Source organism: Pan troglodytes, chromosome 4 (genome assembly GCF_028858775.2).
Source record: "Pan troglodytes isolate AG18354 chromosome 4, NHGRI_mPanTro3-v2.0_pri, whole genome shotgun sequence".
Lineage (NCBI taxonomy): Eukaryota > Metazoa > Chordata > Mammalia > Primates > Hominidae > Pan > Pan troglodytes.
In genome coordinates this window covers 73,367,492-73,394,898 of record NC_072402.2, presented here as the reverse complement: position 1 = coordinate 73,394,898, position 27,407 = coordinate 73,367,492, and the positions used below count along the sequence as shown (strand labels likewise).

Sequence of the window (27,407 nt, the reverse complement as noted above, 5' to 3'; positions counted from 1 at the left end):
TAGGACAATTGAGTTTTTCTGGTTTTCTAAGCTGTAAAGACTCATTTATTAGATCTATGTGTGTATCTTTTAATATGTGTTATTCAAAATCATCTCCAGCTGTAGATAATTTTACAGTGCATCTAGTACTGGCCAGCTCTTTACTCCTTCCATGTTAAATGAGTTTGGTTTATGTTAATGTTGAGATTACTGTATTGTCTAACCTGCTTAAAAAATACACTATGAATTATATTGTTTTCTAGTTTGCAGAGTATTGGCTAGAAATTGTATTGAGTATTTTCCCTTTTCACTAAAATTTATCATTTACATATCTGCCTAGCCCTCAGTGTCACACATACCACATTAATGGTCCAGGTTTGACTTTAGGCAAAAGGTTGGTTAAAAAATCTGACTTACCACTGGGAGACTTTCCCAGAGTAAGCAGATGGGATGAGGGTTCTTCTTTCTCCAGGCCTGTTGAATGCACACCAGTCTTTAACTTAACTAATCATGGGGGTACCACTCTGGTTTATAGTTCTAGCATGAGGTGAGCTAATAGGAATGGTTCTTTATCAAATGACACTTAGCTGAGTGTCAGCTGAGACCTCTTGGCCCTTTATGAAATACTCATATTTATACTGAACTAAAAAAAGGTTTCTGGTTAGTCTACCCGGGAATGTCAACATCAATGAGTCATAATAAAGGAAGTTTCCTTGGTTCATAAAAAACGTAATACTTAAGCAAGATGTTTCATTAGCTTTTATTTTCTTTCAGAGCAGTCTCCTCTGTTCTCTGAACCACTAATGACCTGTTGCAAAACTCTGTACCTATTAGCAATTGCCATTTCAATACTTAAGGGAAATGTGGGATGGACACAAGTGATTAGATAGGGGCTCCATTTGTAGCCTCTCTGTATGCTTCTTACTATGGTCATTAAATAAAAGTAACTTGATTTGGTCCTTGAAGCCTCAGAGGATCCACTCCATGGTAGCATATGCTATTTTCTAGTCCTCCTATGTAGGCATTTTTAGCATCAGAGAATGCAATTCGATCATTTGTTTCCTTAGCTGAACTCTATAGCCCTGTGCAAAGACAAGTCTTCTTTGAAAGCCACTATTAAGTTCCTAATCCAATCTTTATTAAAAAGACTCAATATTGCAGACAAGGAAGTTAAGACAAATCCTCCAAAAGTAATGACCAAGCCCTTCCATTCTCCACAGAAGCCTTTTAGTAAAGCAAAATGTGAAATTAGAAAAATATTTACAGTTGCAGTGTTTTTTTTAACTAGCAATGTGTTCCTTAATTAACATACCACAGAAGCATATGAACAATTAGTTCCATCAAGGAAAACAGTGAGAGAAACAACACTACCAAGTTTGCATAGTACCTCCAAAATAAGCAAAGTTCTACTTTTAGAGTTAATTATCAGAGGTGAGATGTGAATAAAGTTCCCTTCTCCGAGTCTGTCATTCGCTCTCAGAGCTGGGGTGGTTTCCTACCCTAAATGCTATTTTATATTTGCACCTGGGTCCAAAACATTCCCTTAAGGGGGAAAAAAACAAATGTCTTTGACTCTTAAGAGTATGTCATTTCCCTTATACTGTGCATGGCCAGAGAGATGACGCAAATGGTAGGCCACTAGCTACCCTAGATTTTGCTGTGAAACCATGATTATGACAAAACTTGAAAAGCCTGCAGACCCTGACAGCCTTTTTTGTTGTTGTTGTTTAGAGCACATGGGGGTCTGGTGATTGATCCCAACTTAAAGCCATTGCAATTTAGAGACTGGAAACCAAGTTTGCCCCTGAATTCCAGTGATCTTTACCAGCAAGTTAATTAATGTAATCAAAACTGCATCCCTACTAAGTGCCAGGCATTCTTCTAGAGCTTGGGATATACCAGTGAGCAAAATAAAGATTTGTTCCTTTATAGGGTTTACTATCTAACAGGGAGCAAAACGTAAGTGGAGTATAGACTTTCAGAAGATGAAAAATGCTCTGGCGAGAAAGGAGAGTAGAGGAAAATAGATTTGGGAATCCAGGACTGAGAATGTCCTGGACATGTTCCTTAGAAACACAGAATATTAGATATTTAAAAGTTAAATTTACCTAATGTTTATTATATACCAGATGTGATGCTAAGACATTATCATTTAATCCTGGACAGTATCATCCCTATTTGACAGGAGAGGAGGCTGAAGCACAGGAGTGAAGCAACAACCTGCAAGTCACACCAACCTAATACATATGCTTTAATGTCTTTGCTTTACAACAAAAGAGATAATTAATTTAGTTCTTCAAAGACTGGGGCAACGTGCATAGCCAGAAAGTACTTTCAGGAAAGAGGAACTAATAGCAATGTGTAAAAGATATTCGTGTCTGCTTGGCTATAATATAGGGCCTGTGCTGGGTTATACCAGGGGAAAGGTTAAAAGGTGGGTCAAACTGGATTAGGGTGGGCGATAACACTCTGTTTTGTCTAGATGGGACTGGGAGGACTTTCAGGTTTTGAGTGATGGTGTGGAGGTTGGGGTGGTGACAAATCCGAGTACAGGGACACGGCATCAAAGAGTCAGAGAGCTCTGCAGTATGACAGTTGCACAGACTTGCCCTTTGGAGTGACTCAACATTGCCGGTTTCTTTCAAATATTTGGCTAATCTTCTGGAAACAAAGGCTTTTAATTGAAAGGTTAAGGACTAACAATCTCAAACATTAGATTCAAGGTTATCCCATCTTGCCAAGCTCTGATGCTTAGTGACCCTCAAACTTCAAATAAATATAATGTCTTAAAGGTGGCTTTTTAAAAAGTCAAAGGCCATTATGTCTTACACCCTACATTCTAAGATCAATTTCATCATACAAAAGGGTCCCCCCTAATGTCTGCTTTATAGAAATGTATATGAAGTGGAATGACATTTTGAAATGTGAGCTCCTTAAAAACAAAAAAAGAGCATCTTTTGTAAATGGCAGCTATTTACTAAGATAGTCATGCATTTATAGCCTCTTGTATGAAGCAGAAAGTATTAATATGATTTTTCCCAATTTATATATGTTTTTCCATAAAACTGTTGAAAGTCTGGAAAGACCAGTGCCAAGAAAATGCTCATTAAGAAGGGCAGTAGGAAAGGAAAAGACAGATTTCTGCTTCTTATACATTTAGAATAAGTGATATTGGGGCGATGTGCTTTCTGTATTTTAAAAATTAAATTCCTTAAAGATGTGCTAATTTGGTAGACAGGAAAGCTTAAAATGTAGGCATAAGTCTACAGTCTAACTTGGGCTAAAGACAGAATCATGAAGATGCTCTAGGGTTCAGTCACTTTCAATTAAACTCAAAAGTGAAGGGAAACCACACATAGAACATGAGCATATCTGAAATCACATTGAACAGTGCCCATAGTCAGCTGTCAACACTTTCATCTTAGGCATCATTAAATGATAGCTAGGCAGAGTTGTTGGGGAAAGCTCCTGACATATGAAAAATTCAACAGTAAGTTTTCAGTCAAATGATAAGTAGAAGTCAAAAAACTCTTATGCTAGGATTTTGAAAGTTGGTCAGTGGATGGCCTATAGTTGGTTTCCGGCCTGGGGTTCTTGGAAATGCTGGGGTCTGTGCAGACGGTAATGAGTTCGTGACCTAATTTTAGCATTTTAAAGAGCCTAATGGATATCTTAATTCACAATACAGCTGCACAGGGAAATAAGAAACAAAACAAAACAAGTTTCTTTGATTTGGGCAGAAATTGTGTTAAGTCAAAACAATAGCCTTAATTATCCAGTGCTAAGCCAAAGGTCTCATCTATTTTCTCAAATTTTATTAGTAATTTTATAAACAATTTGGTGGACACTTTTAAAAGGAGAAACAGAAGGAGAATAAGAAGTTGTTTGTGGATAAAATATCAGGCTGAAATCTATTCACCACAATTCTTATTAGCCAGGTGATTACATCCATCAGGTCAGACAGATATATGAGCAACGATGAATACTCCATTGGTAGAAGTTAAACTAGCAACTTGGAAAGACCACACCATCTGGAGAATTTCAGTAACAGCTTGTCTGCCTTCCTCAGGCCCTGAGCAGATATAAACTAGAAGAACATATGGATATTGCTCATTATAAATAACCTTAAAGTTAAAAAAGGGGGGGGGGTCAGAACTGTTTTGCTTATACCAACAGATGATAAGGCAAGCTAAAGTTTTCCATTTTGCTCACTCTATAATAAATTGCAATTGATGTTGTAAATGAAAGTGGCTTGAGTTACTCACTCACCTGGCCATCTGGTTATTGTTTATTAAACACGTACTATTTGCCAAGCACTGCATTATCCTATGTATAGAGTGACAAAATAGACATGGTCTCTACTCTAAAGGGGCTTAGAGGATAGGTAGGGGAGAAAGAACAAGCAGGTCACAGTTATAACTGATGCTATGTGTTTTGGAGGAATTGTTTCTGATTAGGGTAGAAAGCTTCATTGCTGTTAATAATACTTCATAAAAGGAAGAAAAAGTAGTATTACATCAAGGAATTATATATAAATTGCTGTATTGATATCAATTATGGAAAGATGCAAATGTTGTCTGAAGGGTTAATAACCCTCTTCAACAATTTTTAAATTATGACACAAATTGAGGGGATATTTACATTTAATATTTATGAGTCTCCTATAACCACGTTACAATCTGAAGGACCATCTGTATGGCAGTAACAGAAGGAAGCAATTCTGTTATACCTGAGGGTATTGAAGAATTTCAGTGATGTTTCCTTCAGAGTTATCATAAAATCCAAAGTTCTGAATCAACACTATCTTCATAAACACCAGAAGGAAACACTATGCTCATTTGGCATTCAGTCGGGCATTCACTTAAGAAGTACAAGCAATTCAGGGAACTTCTGTATTCTAGAACCAGACATGTTCTGTGGCACTTTTAATTACCAGATTTTCTAAGAATACAACGTGTCATTTTCAGATCAGGCCAAACATTGAATCTCAGATTTCAGTGAAACAATCTTATGAAAATGTAACCAAGGGTCCCTATAGCTGGCTTTAGTTATTTAAAGAGCACTACCAAGTCACAAGAGCATTATCAAGGGGCTACCAGGCAGCACTTGGTCAACGTCGGTCTTCAAGGAAATGGACTTCATGATCAATACAAGTAGTGAGCCCTCCACAAATGTTGGCTGCATGAAGTGTAAGAGTCCAGATCCTGACACAGAACATGGTTGTGCCCACTGTTTCTATGAAAGAGTTCTTGTGCAGAAAGCTGAACATTTGCATCACTATACACTAAGTGGGAACAGCATTACAGAATGTACTTCGTATGCAGATATACCTAAAAGATCCACAACAGTACTGTCTGCAGCTTAGAATGAAGCTAAGATTTTATCCTAAACTGTTCATGTTTAATGAATGAGTCAAACCTCTGAAAGTCTACTTTTCATAATTACCCTTTATTTTCACACCTCTCCTCCCTCCCCATCATATATATATTTTTTTTACTTAGTTCCAGCATTTCTCCCCAACCTTGCCTCACCGCCACCCTGAGTTCCTCCTCCCTGAAAAGCTATACCACGTTGTATCATACATGTCCCTCATGATTAGTGGACTTATATTATGGTGTTTGTTGATCTTTTCTACACACATAGCATAAGTACTCCTTAATATATTTAAAACACTTAAAGTGAAAAACAAACAAACAAACAACTCTTTATGGGATGAGCTCTTTCTTCCATTTTCTCCAAAGGGCTTCAGTGAGAATCTAAGGTGTAAGAGACTCTGGTTGTAACTGATCTCCCTTTATGGCTAAATTTTTGTAGGAGTGTTTACTGGCCTCCTAGCTTTCCTGATTTTGAATTAATCAGGTATCGGTGTTCAATTCCTCCATTCACATTCAAGCTGAGATTCAAAGCCCTTCTAATCAGGCTGCGGACTATACATATATATGGCCACCTGCTCTCTGAAGAGGCCGTTGTCTTCTGTTTCCCCTAAACAGACACATAGACACACCAGACCTTCTTATGTGGTCTGGTAGCCTGTAATATGTACTGCCTTCACCTTCTTGAATTTCGTGAAAACCTTCATTCCAAGGCCACTCAAGATGTGTGGTCTCAGGGAAGTCTTTACCGGCCTCTTACCAGCCATTTCCCCACATTTGCCATGACCTATCATTGCCCTCTGATTCATGTAGAGCTCTTCTCTCAATTCAATAAAGCTTTTGGGATCCGAAAATTATTTGCCCTACTTTTCTAGGCTCGACACAGTCTGTTAATGAGCAGTGCGCTTAAAACATTAGGGGTAATAAATATTTCTTTTTGCACCTTAATCTTAGGTTAAGCAACCCTTTTCTCTACTTTGATGATTTTTGAAGAAATATAGGCTTTTCTTCAACTACTAAGCAATCTCCACTCAAACACATTCTGCCAATAGAGCCAGGTTAAGTTATCCCAATCAGCATTTGGTTTTCCTGCTTTAATGACGGATCTGCTTGGCAAACACCGCATATTCTCATTTGTAAGTGGGAGTTGAATAATGAGAACACATCAACACAGGGAGGGGAACATCACACACCGGCGCCTGGTTGGGGGGTAAGGGGAGGGATAGCATTAGGAGAAATACCTAATGTAGGTGATGGGTTGATGGATGCAGCAAACCACCATGGCACGTGTATACCTATGTAACAAAACTGCATGTTCTGCACATGTACCCCAGAATCTAAAGTACAAAAATAAAAATAAAAAATCAAAATTCTTATCCTGATATCCATGGCTCAGTATAATTCATCCCTACTTTTCAAACTCAGACACTTCTCAGCCCTATGCCACCTGTACTGTTTCTTGGCCAAACTGGCCAGTCAGAGTTCTTTAGGCATACCCTAAGTCCATCCAACTGCATGATTTGCATATGCGCTGCTGCCTAAAATGCATTTTCTTTTCTTACCTTTGCTTATTTGACTTCCATTGTTCCTTTAAAAGCCAAATCCATTAACACCAATGGCCTTTTTCTCCCTCTGGATCCACACAACACTCTGTACCACTTAACTACAATAAAATCATATGTTAGTTGAGTAGTTACTATTTTCTCTAACTATCTTATAGGCAGCTCTTGTCATATATGTGTCCCTCTAAGGTAAATATTTGCACCCAACTTTCAATTACTATCAACTTTTAGTCATTGGGAACTTCAGACCAGTTAGACAAATCAGAAATCACAAAGAACAGGTTTTCAGGCAGTTAAGCAAGCATTTCTGCATCAAGCTATCCTTTAGAAGACAGCGTGGACATTAAATATAACTGTCTATCATTTCAATTCTAGTACATGTATGCTCTCTGAAAAGCCTCAGCTATAGTTGAACCTTAGCCCAGGCAGAAATCAATATTGACCCTCCTTACTAGCAACCAACTATTGATGGAAAAGCCTGTTCTATCAGCTACATACTTGTTTTCTACTTCAAAAATGAATTGCATTTAAGTCGCTTAATTTTAGAGGTAAAGGGGGCAGGGAGCAACACAAAACAAAATCAAGTAACAACAACAACAAAACCTAATGCTGATATAACCAAAGCACAGCTGACCCTTCCCTTTAAAGGATGGATATTTGAGCACCTACTATGTGTAGCCACAGCAACTTCTGATCTTCTGACTCAGAGGGCAGTTGTATGTTTCCCTAGTAGATTCACATTTCGTCCCAAAGCCAAACTGGTATAGCATTCTTCATATGATTATGTCAGCCCTCTGACATATGTTCGAACACATTTGGTTTATTTCTGTTGCACTAAATGGTAACAAAAAGCACGTTAGCATCTGTATTACATATTACAGAAAACTAGACCAGGTCTTGGCCCCCTAATAGGACACTTAAAATATAAAAAAAATAAGTGAGATCATTTGGATGCAATATTTAGAACCGAGAGGGCAGCTGTGTTCAATATGGACACAATTAGGGATGAAGTTATTCACTTTCCAGTTCTTTGGGTATGGATTAACTATAGACCTTAAAAGGACTTAACTGCCCTGCTCAGATGAGGTTTAAGTGGTACCTTAAAGTTAGTATTTGTGTGCCTCTACTGATTTATGAAGCATTGCCACATTCTCCTCCTTGATTATTCACATTTAATAGTTTAAAGATATATAGGAAAGACAGTCTTCTAATTTTCAGCCTGAATGTGTGCATCTCTAGAATTTAGCTTGCCTGATACTCAAAAACAATGAGAACAAGACCATTTAAAAAATATCAGCTTAGTTATTGCATTGAGAATTGCATTTCTAGGACAGGTAAATTTCAGAAGCAGCCGCAGGAGTTCTGAGGAGTTTTTAATTTTAAAATCGAGGCAACTCATTTTCCTGATGGAGAAATGAAGCTCAGGCCTTACATGGCTTGTCTTACATGGCAAAGCTAGGCTGTGGGCACAGTCATTTGCAGCTTAGAACCCAAGCTCTTAACCATGAATCTATGTTGGCTTTTCAAAATCAGAGTTCCAATTATATACTTGTACATCACACCCTTGTATTTTTCAGTTTGAGATGTGATCTCTGTTTGACATCAGGCATTCTTAGGACTGTTTTTGCAAGGTAAGTGAGACAACTAAGGGCCAGAGACGTTGAATAGCATGCCCAAGAAATGGTAGCACTGCCATTCACATGTAAGTCTGTTTAACTCTCTATCCTATGTCCTTTGCCACACATGAGGAAGACTTTTGTTTTGATTTCTGCTCACTGGGAGATTTTCCATTGCTAACCTAGCATCAGACTTCACATAGTAGGTAATTGCTAAGTATTCAGATAAACGCCAAGGTGCAAATCATAAAGATTCATAATTGAATCCTGGCTCTACCACTTAATGATAACACCTTGGGCAAGATACTCATCATATTGGAGCCAATAAATAGAGATATCTTTTCTATTTCCGGTTACTTAAAGTGAAAGTCGAATGGGAGAAAGGAGCAGTGCTTCATTAGCCATTAAACTTTACAAAAACTAAATGAAGTAGATTCATTTATGGAGAGGACTTCATCTGCACTTCTAGACACGGCATAAAAACAAAATAAAAAGTTGTATAGGTTAGAGAAAACCATCTGGTTCAAGGGTAATGATCTAGTTTACTGGAATCCTTTCTAAAAGAAGTAAGTGGGACAGTCTCCTAATAAATGGAGATGAATTATACTCTTTAAAAACCCCAGCAGAGGGGAAAAGATTTGGAAGTGAGATGATAATATCAAACCAAAAGTATATTGGGTTTCCTAGGATCAAGAAAGCCATACTTGGTATATGGGAAAAATATCCAAAGCCCATGCTTTTTAATCTTTCTGCATCCTAAGATTCAGTTAAACTGCACTGTGTTTAAAGGCTTTTGCTTTATTATCTCCATGACTGAAGGAATTCAAATACTTTGTTATGATTTCCACTGAACAAGTGAATCCTAAAACCACTGAATTATGAAAGTTACTCTTAGATCACGTGGTGGAGAGCTAGTTTAGATACAGCTGGATGGGCCCAACTTCCAGAGTTTGCAGTTCTGACAGGTCCCCAGCTGATGTTGATGCTGCTGGTTTGGGAATCAGCTCTGAGAACTATTGTCTTAGATGAGTTCCCTCAAGCTGTGAAATACACAGCAAGCTAAATGTCCAATTTTGAAAGACTGAATTAATTTGTCAAATGCAAACTTGTGTATGGCAGCTCATCTTTCACATAAAGATCAAAGTCTTTTTGGGACTAACATTTTGCATCATATTGCTAGGTAGCAATAGGGTAGTTTTTTACCAAGAGACAACATTAAACCATATTTCCCTCATCCAGATTTCTTCTAGGTTGAACGGTGCTTCAAATCCAGTATTCTAGGATCGTTACTTCCTATTTACCTGCTCCCTTTACTCTATGGTTACCTGAAAATCTAAGTGACAGCCCTCATACATTCTGTTTACCTTCAACGTAACACTCACTCAGCCTGCCCCATTCACTTGGAATTTTTACCAGTTGACTTAGTTAAAAATCACTTGCCCCTAGCTAGCTAGTACAAATATGTAGGGAAAACTTGCCAGGCTGCTTCTATATTGAGGTAGTAACTTTTAGGTTCCAGAAATTTCATAAGCTTTCATGTTTTGCTATCTAGATTATGCAAGAACTAGGAAGGTTAGAAAATTAAGTATTGGGATTAAAATCAGTTTGGAGGGGGTGATATAAGTAGAGAGGAGATTCTACTTCACTTAGTAACTTCCATTTTTAGACCAGGAAGCAATTTGTTCAGATTCTACTTGCCCTAGAGAGGCAGGCTTCCTTCCAGGGTAGAAGGATGCGGGAAGGGGAGTAACCATGGCAACCTGCCCAGCTATGTGGGCAAGGATAGTATGGGGCCTGCACACACTCGGAAGAATTTTTATTTCTAGCCTAGTCATTCAGTTTAATCCGGGTGGTCCCTCCCTTCCCACTTCCTTCTGTGACAACGCTGACTTCAGGGGGAAGGATTGCTCCTTCTCTGTCGGGAGTCTGAGAGGGTGTGGGGAGGACTTAACTGAGAACAGCGAGGTCAGCCTGACCAAACCAAAGTGCAGGCTTCCAGGATGAGAACAGAGAGTAACTCCCTGTCTGTTCTAGCATGAGCACAAGCAAACACACTGGCTTTATTAAAATCAAGTGCTTGAATAATTAACCTTTTTCAAGTAGGTGAGGGGTATTCAATTTTCATGAAGAAATTTTCCATTTGCTTTCAGTTTTCACAAAGACACTTAATTCAGTTGTTCAGGGGGGAGTAATAACAAACAAACAAAACCTTCAAAATCAGATGGGAAAAAGTATTCCAAGTATATTAGATTAGCTGTCTTCCCAGCAATCCTGGGGTAGGTACTATTATTCTCCCCAGATAAGCAAGCTGAAGTACAGAGAGGTTATGGAATGTGCCCAAGGCCATGTAACCTGCAACCCTGTAGCTAAGATTTGAACCCAGGAAATGGTACTTCAGAAGGTAGTTCTCAACTACTATCCAATTGTGCCCTGTTGGAGGCAGCCAGTGCTGAATGTTAGCCCTCTGTGTCCATACCAGGCATCATTTGTTCCCCTAACCAGGAATTTGCTTGTTTTCTGTCTTTAAGTAAAGACTGAGGAGTCTGCTTTCCTTCTGATTTCCACCAGTTAATCCAGTCAGGATATGTTGATATTATGAGTTGGGTCTCCTTTAAAGACACATATCTGGTGTTAAATCTGATTCATCTGGCCGGGTGTGGTGGGCTCATGCCTGTAATTCCAGCACTTTGGGAGGCCGAGGTGGGTGGATCACTTGAGGTCAGGAGTTCGAGACCAGCCTGGCCAACATGGTGAAACCCCATCTCTACTACTACTACTACAAAAAAAAAATATTAGCCAGGTATGGTGGCGGGTACCTCTAATCCCAACTACTCAGGAGGCTGAGGTCACAGAATCTCTTGAACCCAGGAGGCGGAGGCTGCAGTGGGTCAAGTTCACGCCAGTGTACTCCAGCATGGGCAACAGAGGGAGACTCTGTCTCAAACAAAACAAAACAAAAATCGGTTTCATCTAAATATGATTTTGGCCAACCTTTGTGCAATTCAGCGGCACAGCTTCAACTTTGGAATTACATAGCAGTGCCAGGGAGAATTTTAAAATACCACATCCTGTTACTCAGGTGTTTCATATTGCCAATCTGGTTCCCATTCTGGTTCTGTCTAAAGGGTAAAAAACCTTATGTGTTTGGTTAGTTACCTAAACCTTCCTGGCCAGTAAGCTTTCGAATCTTTCCAGCTGGGGAGGTATGTTCTGATGAGCATTAGGACAACTTCAAACCCCAGGAGGGCTCACTCTCAGCAGCTTTCCCAAGCATTTCAGCATCTTGGCTTTGTCTTTAAGAAGAGCAATAATTAAATCCTCAGGTCAAGAGAATGAGGAAGAGAAACACGCAGAGCCTTCAAAATTATCCAGATGAAATATCAGTGGTAGCAAACTTAGGTTTATGGACATATGAGGGTAGAGTTAGAAATGAAGCAGCATAAGAGCCCATGTCACAGCAAAGCCTCCTGCTTGGCCAGGAGCACTCAGCAAGGAAGATATCTTCCTGCTCCCTTAACCTTCAGGTAATCGAGGCCTGGTTGAGCAGGCCAGTAAATATCATCCCCAAACAGCTGGTCAGCAGCCGCCAGGGGTCCCTGTACTACCTTCATGCCAACAAATGCCTTAAAAGCCGTACCCTTCAACCCAAACAAGGCCAGTGAAATCCATTCAACCTTTGGAGAAAGACAACAAACAGGCCTAATGCACAGGAATTTGGACTTCCAGTTTAATCTGAAACTATAAAAGTCTTTAGCAGAAACACAAACTCTGGATTTTGCCCTTCACAAATTAGACAAGGTTTTTAACAAGTGCTTTCTTCCCTCACTTACATCCTCAGGTAAAGATCAACCACCAAGATCAAAGATCCCCAGAATGGCAAATACATACGTGTATGGGCTCAAAGTTGGAAGACATTCCTCTACCATCTACTTATTCTGGTTATACATTAAAGCATAGGAGGGCATAGCTGAAAAATGACTGGTTTCTAGGTCAGTCATTTGGATGAGAAGGGATCCTTCCAGCTGGGAGTGGGAAAAGAAGGGGGAAGTTATTCACCAACAACAGGAAAAAAGAATTTAGTTGGCCTTAGGAGGAAACTGACTAAGGATTTGGAAGAAGTGGTCTGTCCCAGAAATCCACATTGGCAAAGACCACTAGGTCTTCTTCATGCTTTCTCTAGAAGACTTTCCCATTGTACTCTCCTTGTTGTCTTAAGTGTGGCATTATTTCCACAAGTCCAGCACTCCACCAAAAAGGTCCTTTTCCAAAGATTTCAAAGGGCTCAAGCCTCAAATACTCCCGAATTCTCAAGGCAATAAACTTTCTTACAGTGTCACTGAGGGCCATCTCCCTTCCAGGAGGGGAGACACAGAACCTGGAGTGGGCGGGGCACCTGGCTCAGAGAAAAGTAGCCTCCCAAAGTCTGGCTGCTGGGGTAAGAAGCATGGTGACAAGCCATTTGGTAGCTGCAAGCTCCCTCCTCCCCAACAGCCAGTAGGTGCTTTTGTGTGAGAAGCCAACCTCAAGACTGTAAGGACAATCAAGTATACATCTCATCAAAGCCATTCCAAGAGGCTTATCAGACATCTCAAAGGCATTTTTTGTAGATGCCTGCTTTCCACTCCCATTACTTCTGTTTGCATTAGTTATATCTTACCTCCTTCTCCCCCATGCCCCTGCTTTGCCTAAGGCCAGAAATTTTTTCATTAAGTCACTTTATAGAGCAATAGCAACATTTACTATTCGTGAAGTCGCCCCTCCATAATTTTTAAGTCTTTCCATGTGTCTGGAAGCTTGTTTCTGCTCTTCTCGGTTTACAGAGCGGCTCTCTTCCTTCCAAACAAAAACTAAAAAGAAAGGGGAAAAGGTGGGGGGTGGTTGGGGTGGAGATAACATCCAGATTCCTTAAGTGTTTTTAATCCAGTTGAATTTCCCTTTGGACTCAGCTCCCTGCTGAAACTGTCTGCGGACCAGAATTCCAGGCTCAGAATTAAGTCAAGAGGGAAAGACGGCAGAAACAAATAACAGAGTCAGCTCTATGCTATGAAAACCGCTATGTTGACTGAGGCTCCACGGTTTTAACCCATTCATTTTCCCCCCTTTTTTAGAATTCTTACTTAATCTTTTTAACCAGCTTACAACAGGCAGGCAAGCACCATATAAACCATGCTCCCTGCGCCGGGGGATATAAAACAAGTTTCTTAAGTCCCTCGGGTAGATACTTCCTTAGGAATGCCGGTGTAAGACAAAAGTTCACATTTTAATGCCATATGTTGTCAGTCACCAGGAAAAAGCTCCTTATGGGCACAAGCCAGGTCCCCAGCCTTTGTCACACAGCAAAAATAAACACCCTTCGAGGAGTTAATTAGGCGGTCAGCAGCCACCTCAGTGTCCTAGGAGGGCTGCCCGCAGACCTTTTACACACACACACACACACACACACACACACACACACGACACAAAAGGAGGCGTTTGTTCAATGTCACAAGCTGGGCATCTGGAGTCGGATTCGAAAGGTAAATACATTCCATGGAAGCATTCCTCAGATGTCAGGCCACAAAACTGCTGGTTTCCCCAAGCACAGGGTCTCATTTCTAAGATTCCCCACAGCCCAAGGTCTGTACCCAAAGAAGGGTAGCGGGGGGCGGGGGGGTGAGAGAGGGGGAGCAAAGGAGAGAAGGAGATCTTTAAAAAAAAAAAAAAATAGAGCCAGAGGGAAGAAGGGTTTCGAAGCTACTCACCGGCTAGCTATTGCCTCCGTGAAGCGAGCATGACTTCCCCGCGCCCGGAGCCTCCAGGCTGCAGCGCAGCGGATGCGGCGGGCCTCGCTTAAATAGCCGCCGGCCGGGAGCTTCGGAGCCGCGCGGCCACTCCCGGCGAGAGATATGGTTCTAATCAGATGCTGGCAGCTGAGGACTCCCCAGGAATGTGCCAGGATGTTTTTGCTGCCTGGGCTTGGTAACTCCCCCTCAACGTGTCTGCAGAGTCTTCCAAACTTAACTGTTTATTAACTCGCGCTGCAGCGGCGCAGAGGACCCGGCTCCACTGAGCTCCGCGAGCCCCACCAGCTGGGGGCGATCGCAGGGACCCAGCGACGGGAGGGGAAATGTGTTCGGGGCGAAGTCAAAAGCCCCAGACCGACGCGGGCGGGGGGCGGGTGCAAATAAGGACAGGAAAGGGAAGCTCTGGAGGAAAGGGGTGGGATCCACCGAGCTTCGTTTCACAGATCCGTTCCCTGGATTGCCACTGCGAGTGATGTGGCACACGGAGTCATCCTAACCAACCCGTTGGGGCCCTTTGAACAAAGGACTGCCTTCACTTCTGACTTTTCTGACAAGGGACAACGGTTCCTGCGCAGATCTGCAGTTTCTAAAGTTGATCGCGCGATTGGATTTGCTCCCCTTAGAAGAAATTAGTGTCTCCCTCATTGCAGATGCAAATGCGCTTAAGTTAGTGGGAAATCTATGTGTGCATATGTAAAACATACTGTATTTACCTATGAAATATAATCATATACATGGATATAAAAATAATATTCTCTCTGAAATCGATATGAGCAAAACATGTTCACGTCTATGTAGCCTATCAAATAAGTTATAATTCTCATACAATCAGAGATTCTATACAGGCTTCCCTTACAGTGTATATACACCCATATGTAGACACATAACATGACTTTATCTGCATGAATTTCCATAGCACTTCCTATAACTCTAGGAAAAACATGAACTGCAAGAAATAAAATATTTAAAAATGTTAACGTAGAGTGCTGAGCGGTAGAAGGTACTCCGCAGCAAATCCTAATGAGTGTTAACAAGCTGAGAATTCATTTTCTCCATATTTTAAAATCAAGAACTATTGTAAAACATCCACAGAAGCTCTGTTGCTTTTTGGAGAATTCTGAAATTACTCTTGTGAAAGACGTGTCTCTTTTCCCTTTTTTTAAGAAAAAAAATAATTGTTTAAAGTCAGAGGCAGCACGTAGTAAATGTGAAAATGCTAAATTGTATCTCGGATGGGAGGGGGTTATTGATTTTATCGAGTAAGCAACACAGTGGATTTGCATTTTACCTCTGGAAACTGAGGGTTCAAATAGGGCTCGTGGGACACCAAGGATATATTTTGTGGTCCGTGCCTAGCCTCGACTGCAAAGCCACTGTGTAATTTGGGGTAGCTCAATGTGAGTGGCAATGTCTGCTCTCAAGTAGGTCAGGCTTGAAACAACCGGTGTTCGGGGAGACTGAGGGGTGCAGAGCAGCACAGCTGGCCCAGAATTCTACTTCCCTAGCCTCTACTATTTCTCATCCCCTGACACACCTAGGGGTGTGGAGGCAGGGAGGGCCATGCTGGCAGTTTTCAATATTCCTCAGAGGTAATTTGCTATTTTAAAAAATGACTTTGTGTGAATGACAGGAAGTATACAAATTTTAGTCCTAGGATAGTATTCTATTTATAACATTTATGCAGAGAAATGTAATTCTAGTACATTGTAGAACACAAGGCTTTGTTTCTAAAATCTAGAAGTCCGGTTTCATTTCTATTGGCTAGGTAGCTGGAAAAAGGGCTGCTGACTTCAGGCAAATAGAGACTTTGATAATTAGAAAGACATGGGTGTCTCTTTTAACCTCAATACGTAATATTTTCTAGACTAAGAAGTGCTCACTCAATTCTATTTTTTTTTTTTTATTGAAAGACTCTTACCAAGAAATACTAACTTATGTTTGCTCTACCCCACCAAATGGAAGGGATTTGTCTAAGAAGCCAGAGGAAGAAAATGATTTCATCTGCTATGAGTTGTAGTTTCAAGAGAAGACTTTGATGAAAACAATTCATTTAAGAGCAGTGGGCTCACACTTACAACTTAAAATAGACACCTCTTATTTTGCACAGAAATCTGAAGAGTCGACAGTGGAGAATTCTGGTTTGAACTGTATTTTTATATCTCTAGGGCACCGATATTGCTTCTGGCAGTAATTCAATGTCCTGCTCACATTAAGAAAAAAAAAAAGAAAAGAAATTTAACTCTTTTTATCCCTAGTGAAACATTGTCTCTGTCTCATCTAAGTTGTTCACTTTTCAACAAGTCTAAAATGAACATCTTTCCCTCTGGAGAATCACGCCAAAGCCCACCCAGATATTCACCCTGCCTAAATAAAGGTCTTTTCTTATCACCACTGAAATTTATGATTAGAAAATTAAGGGGAGGAAAAGTCAGTTCAATGTTTGAAAAACAATAGTCTTTGAATGGCAATTGTCCGTTGCAGAAAACCTGCCTGTGAGAGAGAAGGAAAAAATAAAATAAAACAAATGACTGTGCTCCCAGCCTAGGAAAGGGGTAGTTAATCCCGTGATGGCTTGCTGAAGAATGCATGGTTTATTATTAAAGTAATCTCTTAAGATTTTCCTGGAATGTGCTTCCACAGCAACTCTGCCTGTTCGACCTATCCTATGCATGTGTCTTTTCTTCCATAATTAAGCTGTTTTCCTCTGTTAGCTCACAGACCTAATCCTTTATCCTTTCTCTCCTCCTTCTCCATCACTTCTTCTATCCCCCTCTCTACTGCTCTTGTCTTCCTTAAACTGCCCCTTTTGAAGCCTGTCATTTCTCATGAATTGTAAATGGCACTTTGGAACTGGCTGTAAGGTAAACTGCCTGTGTGCCTTTGATGCCTTGCTGGACACTTAGAGATGTTAAAATCAAACAAGGATTTGTTGAAGTGGACCTAGTAAGGTCACATCTCTCTCTCTCTCTTTTTTTTTTCCTTCTCCATGTCATTAAAAAAACAATGAAGAGAATGGCTATTGTTCCCAGAAAATGTTCTTTGACCTTGACCAGTCCTGCATATTTAACATTACAGAAAAACTGACCCTACCAGATTTGGTGGCTGGCAAGTCAAAACAAATACTGGAGGTTTTTTTTCATATCTCTGTCTATCCATCTACCTGTCCATCTTCTGATCTAAAATATTTGGAGGATAGTTTCATAGAAGGCAGCCTGTTTGTGTTTTGTTTTCTTGCTTATACCCCTATAGCATCTCAGAACTAATATGTATTTTTCTGTTTTGTGCAATTTTAATGAAACTCAGGTGGTAGACCACTAGGGTACTTGGAAAAATTGGTACTTGTAAAATGAAGAACATTTAAAATTCAATAATATAAATGTATATAACTAATTACACCTCACTTATCAATATAAATTTTTATAATGAGAAATTGTGAAAGGCAAGTAAATACTCATAAAAATTACCATTCAAATAAATACTGTCTTACTTGGAAAGAAACCTAGCAGGAGTTATCAAAAATGAAAATACATAAAACCCTGCAGGAATTACTAATATTAATTGTTATTGGAGCAAACACATACACTTCTCTATCCTAGGAGTAAGAATCTATCCACTAGAAATAAAGCACATGTATAATATGCAAGGATTTTTTTTTTTTTTTCTAAGATGGAGTCTTGCTCTGTGGCCCAGGCTAGAGTGCAGTGGCAAGATCTCGGCTCAGTGCAACCTCTGCCTTCCGGGTTCAATCAATTCTCTGCCTCAGCCTCCCGAGTAGCTGGGATTACAGGTGCCCACCACCATGCCCAGTTAATTTTTGTATTTGTATTTTTAGTAGAGACGGGGTTTCACCATCTTGGCCAGGCTGGTCTCATGATCCACCCACCTCGGCCTCCCAAATTGCCGGGATTACAGGCATGAGCCACCACGCCCTGCCCCAAGGTTGTTAATTGTATCATTTATAGCAGCAGGAAACTAGGACAAAATATGCCTGTCAATGGAGAATGACTGAGTATGTTATGACTCATCCATACTGTGAAGTCATATGTAACCATTCAAAGGAATAAATTAGAGTCAAATTTTGTGACATGGGAATATTCCTTTAGGTTTTTTTGAGTGAGAAAAGCAAGGTACAGAAAAGCATGGAAAAGATGTTTCTATTTTAGTAATATAAAAAGCAACGCCTATTTATATATATTTGGGTATATATGTTTGTGTGTATATATGAAGGATTATCAAGGAGGTTGCAGTACAGATTACTAGGGGCCTCGTGGAGACAAGGGCAGAGAAAAGGGGTGGGAGCCATGCAAAAAGGAAAAAACTGAAAATAGTCTTTATGCAGGTATAGGTCACATTTATGCATTGAAGTGAAATGATATACACACAGGTTTGTGGTATTTTTTTCAAAAAGATTATATCATTTTAAGATAAGGAAAGGAAGAAAGGAAATCCTACAAATAGTTTTCATGGAGGTCTACCTTTAGGCTTTTCAAAAGTGAGTATTCATCAGTATGCTCATTGCTTAATTCAGCCTCCAGAGCAATAGTTCTCAAATTGTAGTATTTACGACAGTCATCCCGGAAGTTGGCTACTAGAGTAAATTCCTGGGCTCAGCCTCAGAGACTTCTCTGGAAAGGTCTGTGGTGGGGGTACCAGGGAATCTGTTTTTTGTTTTTTGTTTTTGTTTTTGAGACGTAGTCTCGCTCTGTCACCAGGCTGGAGTGCAGTCACGCGATCTCGGCTCACTCAAGCTCTGCCTCCCGGGTTCACGCCATTCTCCTGCCTCAGCCTCCCGAGTAGCTGGGACTGCAGGCACCCGCCACCACGCCCGGCTAATTTTTTTGTATTTTTAGTAGATACGGGGTTTCACCGTGTTAGCCAGGATGGTCTTGATTTCCTGACCTCGTCATCTGCCCGCCTCGGCCTCCCAAAGTGCTGGAATTACAGGCGTGAGCCACCGCGGCCGGCCCGGAATCAGTGTTTTAATCAGCACTTCCAGGTCATTCTGATGCAGTGGTCTTGGGGACCACACTTTCAGAGATGCTGCTTTTCTCCTAAGAGAAATGGTGAAACCGCGTCTCTATTAAAAAAACACACACAAAAATTATCCAGGCGTGGTGGCGCACACCTATAGTCCCAGCCACTCATGAGGCTGAGGCAGAAGAATTGCTTGAACCCAGGAGGCGGAGGTTGCAGTGAGTGGAAATCACACCAATGCACTCCAGTCTGGGGTGACAGAGCAAGACTCCGTCTCAAAAATAAAAATAAAAATAAAAATAAAAAGACAAAGAAAACAGGTCTAACCATTCACAGACATTCGATTCGGTCCCTAAACACTTCTGCTCCACTCCAACCATGCGCATGTGATGTGCTTAGGTTTCTGGACTGATTGAATAGCCTCAGTTTTAAAATGGAATGGTCACTTGTGAATGAAGAAGGAATACCATTTGCTGTACTCGTTTAATGCTCATGCTCAAGGTCACGTCTTCATTAGAGAATGGAGGGAAGCTGTGTCTGGACTCCAGGATGATTTAACTCCCTAATGAGTGTGAAGCACATGTACATGCATACGCTTCACACAAGCATCTGTGTGCCTGTTCGTATATGCATTTTCTGGAGAGGTGCACTATAGATTTCCCTGGATGATCAAAGGACCCCATAGCATAAAACAAGGTTAAATTCCATTGCATTGTGGTTTTATGGCCATTCCACATTCTTTCTATTTTTTTTTAATCTGAGGATTTTATCTAATCTTTTGTACCAATCTTATACTTATCCTCACAACATCATTGACAAACGGGCTAGGCAAGTAGTCCTGTTTCTAAAGGTTAAGAAATGTTGGTGCAGGAACCTTGATTTACTTCTGTTCAGAGTGAGAGACAGAACTAGAACTACTACCCAAGTCTTCTGAAAGATCTAGAACTGCACAGGTCACACAGCCTGACTTAACCATAATTATAGTGGCTAGTGACAACTCTTCGGGTTCACTGTACCCTGCAGTGGTCTGTCCACACCAGGAAAAGCGTTTTCTGTTATGCATACTCTTTCATGAGAAAGACACTGACAAATGGAAGTGTGTCCAGAGCAGGACCACTTGGACAGTGAGGGGACCCTTCTGGGAATCAGAACTGCTGAGGGCTCCCAATGTGGCCTGACTGAACTGGGCATGTATGGCCAGGGCAAGAGAGCCTTTATGTTGCAGGGTGGGGAGGGAGGGGACATCTGTGACTAGCACAACTCTTCAAATATTCAAAGGTTTGTCATAAGAAAAGTCGATTAGACTCCTTTCCTTGGCCACATATGGTAGAAAGGGATCCCTGTACTGGTTTGAGTAATGCCCCTCCAAAATTCATGTCTACCTAAACCTCAGAACGTGCTTGCCTTGGAAATAGGCTCCCTACAGATATAATTATTTAAATGGGGTCATATTGGATTATTTGAAGTCTCATCCCCTTCAATGAAACCTTTTTATCTGTCTTATAATGCTTTTTTGGCCAAAATATCTTGGTTTTTATTATATTCTATTTTGCGTTTAGCATGATTCTGAAAATAGTGCCTCTAGGTATGAATCCTAACTCTGTGGCTTACCAGTTGTGTTATTTAAGGAATATTGCTGAAATTCTATAAAGTAAGGGAAATACTAGAACTTCCCTCATAGTGTTGTTATCAGAATGAAATAAGTTAGATGTGTTAAGGGTCGACAGTAGTAGTTAGCACATAGCACAGTGCTGATGATAATGCAAAATAACGTTAATTTTTCCAAACATCTTAAATGAATAATTTTAAAAATATTAAGTAAATTTTAAAATAAGCTTACCTTAAAACTCAGACATTTTACTTCTAAAACAGCCTGCAGTAACTCCCACTTGTTTGCTAAGAAATATGTCTAAGAATGTTTAGAATAGCCAAAAGTGGAAATAACTTAAGTGTCTATCAACAGGAAAACAGACAAATAAGTTATGGTGCATGCATCCGTTGGGAATACTCTAACAATAACAACAATGGTGTGGCTCTATGGCCCAGAGCTGCTTGTATCAACATAGATGGATTAAATAAGCAAAGCAAGTTATAGAAGACAGAAGGCATGATGCCCTTTATATATGGTTTAAAATATGAAAAAATAAAATTATTGCTGAGAGGTACAAATATTCATATAAATAAATGTATATAAAAATAGTGGCAATAAATCACAAATTCAAGGTGGTGGTTACTTCTGAGAGGAAGTAGGGAGATAAAGAAAAGGGCGCTCCAATCATGCTGGTAATCCTTTTTCTTGATGCTAGGTCCATGGATGTGTATTGTCTTACTTTCATGTCTATTTATATAGACACTCTTCTGAAGTACTTTACAGGTATTAATTTATTTAGACCTCATAAAAATCCAGTTCATTAAAACCTACCGTCTCAATTTTACAAATGAGGAAACTGACTCAGGAGTCACAGAACTAGTAAGTGGCAGAGCCAGTCTTTAAACCCAGGTAATCGGTTCCAGGGTTTGTGCTTTTAACCGCTAGGCAACACTAACTCTTGCTACAATTTTATGTAGAAATGAAAAGGCTATAAGTGGTGCACACTCTCCAACCCAACTTTGGAATGCACACTGATCATGTTCCTCTTGTTTGCTCCTGTCACTGCTCCGTGCTTTCAGTCTGCCAGGCTCCTTGTCCTTCTCTGGCTTTCTTTTTTCTTTTTGAGACGGAGTCTCAGCCTCCCAGGTAGCTGGGATTACAGGCACCCGTCACCACGCCCAGCTAATTTTTGTATTTTTAGTAGAGACGGGGTTTCACCATCTTGGCCAAGCTGGTCTTGAACTCCCGACATTGTGATCCACCCATTTTGGCCTCCCAAAGTGCTGAGATTACAGGTGTGAGCCACTGCGCCCGGCCACACTTTGGCATTGTATCTCAGCTCCTGCTGTTTGTTTCTTTCCTCTGCATCAAAGGCCTCATCAGATTCATTTTTTCTGACTTCAATTGTGACTCAATACCCTTTCGAGGCTGTCTCTGGTATCTGGACTTTCACCACAAGACTCTAAGCCTGGGTCTGGCTTACAGAAGCTGTAATGATTGGTGACAGAGGGAAGATAAAGTGGGAAGTGATACATTACGTCTGAGCACAGCAATGAAGGGATACAGAAAGAAGAAATGTCTCCCTGAGAAAGGGCTCAGGAGAGTTTCTGTAGCAATATGTGCATGTGTGTTAAGCGTGTGTGTGTGTGCATGGTTCGTGTGTGTATGTGTGTTAGTTCAGGATACATGCTGCTGCTTTTTAGAATAAATAGTGGTGGAAGATACACGTTGTGAGGCTAATCCAAAATAACCAATAACCTCTGCACAATTTCTACCTCGCTTTCAGATAAATAACACCATCCAAATGGAGCGACTCTGACTTTTTTCCCCATGGCAAATAAATCATTCTTATTTTGGTTAATATTCAAACTGGTTCTCCTTCTCAGTCTCTCTTGGTGAAAGGACATCCCTCCAGGGCAACCCAGAGAAGGAAACGTCACCACTTGCTTCTATTGAGAGAGAAGCCAAAGCTCTGGAAACCCATGTCACAGGCTTCCACTGGATTACTGTCGGCTCAGTCTTCCATTGAAGAACTGAGTTTACCAAAATTGTATTTGCTGAAGAAACGCCAGCTGGGAAGGCTATGCTAGGTGTTGGTTTGCAGAGAGGGAAAACCAGTCTAGAATTATCCAAGTTGTGGCTGAAAATGCATTAAGTCTTATAGTCATTTTGCTGAGGCAAACCAGGAAACATACAATCACAGACTTATGTAAAATGCATTTATCTGACAAGTAGACATTTTCTATTATTATGACTTATATTGAACATGAGGCAGTTTTAAAAACTAATGTTAGATGTTAACCACACCTAGCAAGTTGATGATGCTGTCTCTTCTCTTCCTCCTCCTCCTTTTCTTCTCTCTCTCTCTCCCTCCACCCTTGGCCCACACACGTATACACACACACACAGACACACACTTTTATATTTTGTTGTGATTGAGTTTGAATTATAGGCAATAGTAGGCTACTAAACTATATCCATGAATTTAAAACGCCTTGACTTACTGTATTTTTTGATTTCTCTGTGTTAAAAACTTCCACCATGGCTTATTTCAAGCTGTCATGTGGTGTTACTGACTGGAGTCGGGAAAAGATGAAGACACTGGCTCTCACACACCACTGGTTATGAGACATGTACTAGTCTCTTTCTCTCCTAACATTCGACTACTAAAGTGTCTCTTTCCACCATCTTCCTGGCCAATTAGTCAAATTGACTAATCAACTACTTACAAGTAAAGAATCTTAAATGAAGTCTCTCTAGAACATGATGCTTAAAAATCTGGACCACAATGATCAGAAAATAATGACTTTTTTCATAATTAACACTATAGCTTTATGGAAATACTACAGGATTGAATTAGGCATGCATAAATTAGAATCCTGGCTCTGTTATTATCTAGTCGTATGGCTTTGGATAAATGACTTAACTTCTGTGAACTTTAAGTTTCTTATTTGCAAAAATGAAAAACCATGCTTGTGTTGCAGGTTTATTTTGTGGATTAAATAATATAATAAATGTAAAATAAATTCCTGGCTAATAGCGGGTCCTATGGTGGTTATCATTGTGAATTGCAAGAACAAAGGAAGCATTCAGGTTCTTCTCATTTTAAGATTTTCTCATAAAAAGAATTCTTAAACTTCTGGGACTTACTTTTATTGTCTGATAATGGATACTGACAAGTGACAAAACACTTTGATATGTAGTAGATAAGTATTGATGGAAAAAAAACTTGAGATATTTTTATGGATTATTTTTATTTTCTGATAATGTCTCACTATCTCCCACTGCTACTACCTTGGCCCAAGCCATCATTGCCTCTCACGTGGATTAATGAAATAACCTCTAACTGCTTTTGCTGTTACCCTTCCCACAGTCTATTGTCAGCATAGCAGCCAGTGATCTTCATGAAATACATCCAGTAATGTTACACTTTTATTGAGAACCCTTCAGTAACTCCCGTCTCCATCAGAGGCAAAGCCAGCGTCCTTACAAATGGCCTCCAAGGCTCTATTGATTTGCTCCTCCTATCCCCTGCCTTAATTTTTTAACAGCTGTTCATACAGATCTTCCCCTCACTTCCTTCACTCCAGCCAACTGGTCTTCTTCTGTTCTCTAACCATGTCGGGCTCATTCATATCTCACACCTTCACACTCGCTATTCTTTGCCTGGACTGTCCTCCTCCCGAATAATGATTGCTCAGGTCCCGTCCCTTAACTGCTTTAGATATTTGCTCAAATGCCACTTTGTCATGGAGAGTATTTTTGACCATTGTACCGGGTTGAATAGTGTCCTCCAGAAATTCTGCCTGGAACTTGTGAATGTAACTTTATTTGGAAATAGGGTCTCTGCAGATGTACTCAAGTTAAGGCAAAGCCATACTGAATAAGGGTAGACCCTAAATCCAATCACTAGTGTCCTTTTAAGAAAAGGGAAATTTTGATATACACAGGGAATAAGGCAATGTGAAGCTGGAGGCAGAAGTTAGAGTGATATAGTTGTAACCCAAGGAACACCAAGGTTTGCTGGAAACCACCAGAAGCTAGGAGAGAAGCGTGGAATAGATTCTTCCCCACACCCTTTGGAGGTGGCATGGCCTTGATGGCATCTTGATTTTGAACTTCTATTCTCCAGAACTGTGCAAAAAAATCAATTTCTTTTAAATCATTTCCTTTTCAGTAATTTGTTAGGGCAACCCCAGAAACCTAATGCAATTATTATATTTAAAGTTGCTGCCCTAGTACCTTATCCCTCTTCTTCAATTTACATTTTCTCCATAGCACTTATCACAAACTGACAGAGCTAACTGATTCGTAAGGTTCTCTTATGCAGTGTATTTCCCTGACTGTGACTACCAGCAAACCATTACAGTCCCCAAACATCGTGGTTTAATTTTCCCTTCTCACCTACTCTTCCAACTTGGAAGTGTTTATACACACGAGTGGCAGTCCTTCTCTAATAAGGGGAATGCCAGCTAAACTTGTCCAACTTATACTGTTGTTCTTGTCCCCAGTTTGAGAAAATATTTGCGTGCAAATAGTTGCTGCCTATAGTTTATTATTACACCAACACAGATCCATCAAAACAAACCAAATGAGAGAGAGAGAGAGAATATTGTTTAATTTGAGGATCTGATTTCTAGTAGGTCCAAAATAGAGACCTGGTACATTTTATACTTGGCTTATAGTCAGGCCAAATTAACTCCTGCCATTTGGTATGTTTAAAAAGATTACTCCCGTGAGATGCAATAGGAAATACATAGCCAACAACAAAATTCACCTTAAGTAAACTGAATCTGATCAAACCTCTAGATATGGTTACCAGTATCGAGGAATTACACAGGTAGAGGATTTGCTTAAATGACACCACAAACCATGTCAGCCAAATCCAGAATGTGGTACTTTTTATGGGGCATATGACCTGATTTTTCCAGCAATTCAATAATATTAATAAAATGGAGTGGGATGAGAAAGACAATTATAGATTTACAAACATTTAAGAGATAAAAAAAAAATACACAATTTTGCCCGGTACGGTGGCTCACGCCTGCAATCCCAGCACTTTGGGAGGTTGAAGAGGGGGGATTGCCTGAGGTCAGGAGTTTGAGACCAGCCTGGCCAACACGGTGAAAACCCATCTCTACTAAAAATACAAAAATTAGCCGGGTGTGGTGGCAGGTGCCTGTAGTCCTAGCTACTCAGGAGGCTGAGGCAGGATAATTGGTTGAACTCAGGAGACGGAGGTTGCAGTGGGCCAAGATTGCGTCACTGCACTCCAGCCTGGGTGACAAAGCAAGACTCCATCTAAAAAAAAAAAAATACAATTTTGCATGGGAGTCTCATGGATTCTGATTCGAACAAATCAGTTGTTTAAAAAATATTTTTGAGACAGAGAAATTGTAATTTTAGAAGATAAGAAATTATTATCAAGTGTGTAAATGCATCACCTTTGTGAGTCAGAGATGTATAGTGACGTGTTTACGGGTGAAATGATATGATACCTTAGATTAAAAAAAAACCTAGCTCACCTCTAAAAATGAGGGAATAGACAAAACAAGATTGTTGAAGCAGAGTGATGGGTATATGTAGATTCAATATACAGTTCTATTTTTGTTTATATTTGAAAATTTTTGTAACAAAGAAAAATAACGATCACTGCCACCATTAGGTGCCCCATGGAGTTCATTCATCCATCTGTTCATTCATTCATTCATTCCTTCATTCATTCATTCGACATTTTTCTTGTGCCAGTTACTGCTAGGTTACCTGTGGGTGCTGCAGACAAGTCGTAACCTCACTCTAGGATTTCTATGATTTGTCTTGGAGAGCTTCCTACATTAAACTATTTTGTAGAAAAAACAGTATTATTTCAGCATGTAGAAACTCAGAATTCAGATGCAATATCATAGTACCTCATGATTGAGAGAGTTTGGCTTTGTTTCCCCAGTTCCTCCCACCCCTAGAGGTAGATCCAGGCATCTGGAGGCTGGAGGAGCACTTTCCTGGGTCAAGTATCAATTGAGTCACTTTTACCATCCTCTCCTCAATATTAGACCTTATCAGAATGCCCAGGCCAGGCATTCTTTTGATGTCCCTAGGTTTGATGTCCCTATGCTCCTCAAGTGCTTTTTTTACTGGGTTACTGATTTCAAGCTGGAGTCAGATGATTTGCTAAATGACCTCATCTTCTTGTCTGTTTCACACCACGGGGGTGAAGAGAGCAAATAGGTACAAAGTCTGTTTGGCTTCTGAGCCCTAGAAAGAGGCCTGTATTGCTGTCATGTGCTTGTCTGGTGAGATGTTCCAGAGTCTGTTTTCCTTTCTCCTAGATTCATAAAGTCAGGAAATCAATCTACAAAGCTCCAAGTAAATTTTCTTTGAGGGGCATTTTTGGTAGTCAGCACATGGCTGCAAAGGGCAATACTACATTATGAAAGCACTGCTGATATTTGGGAATGGGGGAGATTCCCTTCTCTTCTTTATCCTCTTGCCGCTGAACAATCAGTAGCACCTCCACCAGTGGACAGAAATAG

General features: G+C 40.3%; 1 protein-coding gene across 4 annotated transcripts in view; it reads right to left on the bottom strand.

Moving 5' to 3' along the window:
- Positions 1 to 14,663, bottom strand: part of DAB2 (DAB adaptor protein 2) — a 53,551-nt gene extending 38,888 nt beyond the window's left edge. For 2 of the 4 annotated variants that reach the window (XM_016953365.3, XM_063811268.1), the window contains exon 1: positions 14,271 to 14,663. The gene's annotated coding sequence lies outside the window, so the exon portion shown is untranslated. Of the gene's footprint in view, positions 1 to 6,913; positions 7,015 to 7,582; positions 7,748 to 14,270 lie in introns of all 4 variants that reach the window. The other 2 variants (XM_063811266.1, XM_063811267.1) reach the window with 2 other exon arrangements.
- Positions 14,664 to 27,407: the final 12,744 nt, after the last annotated feature.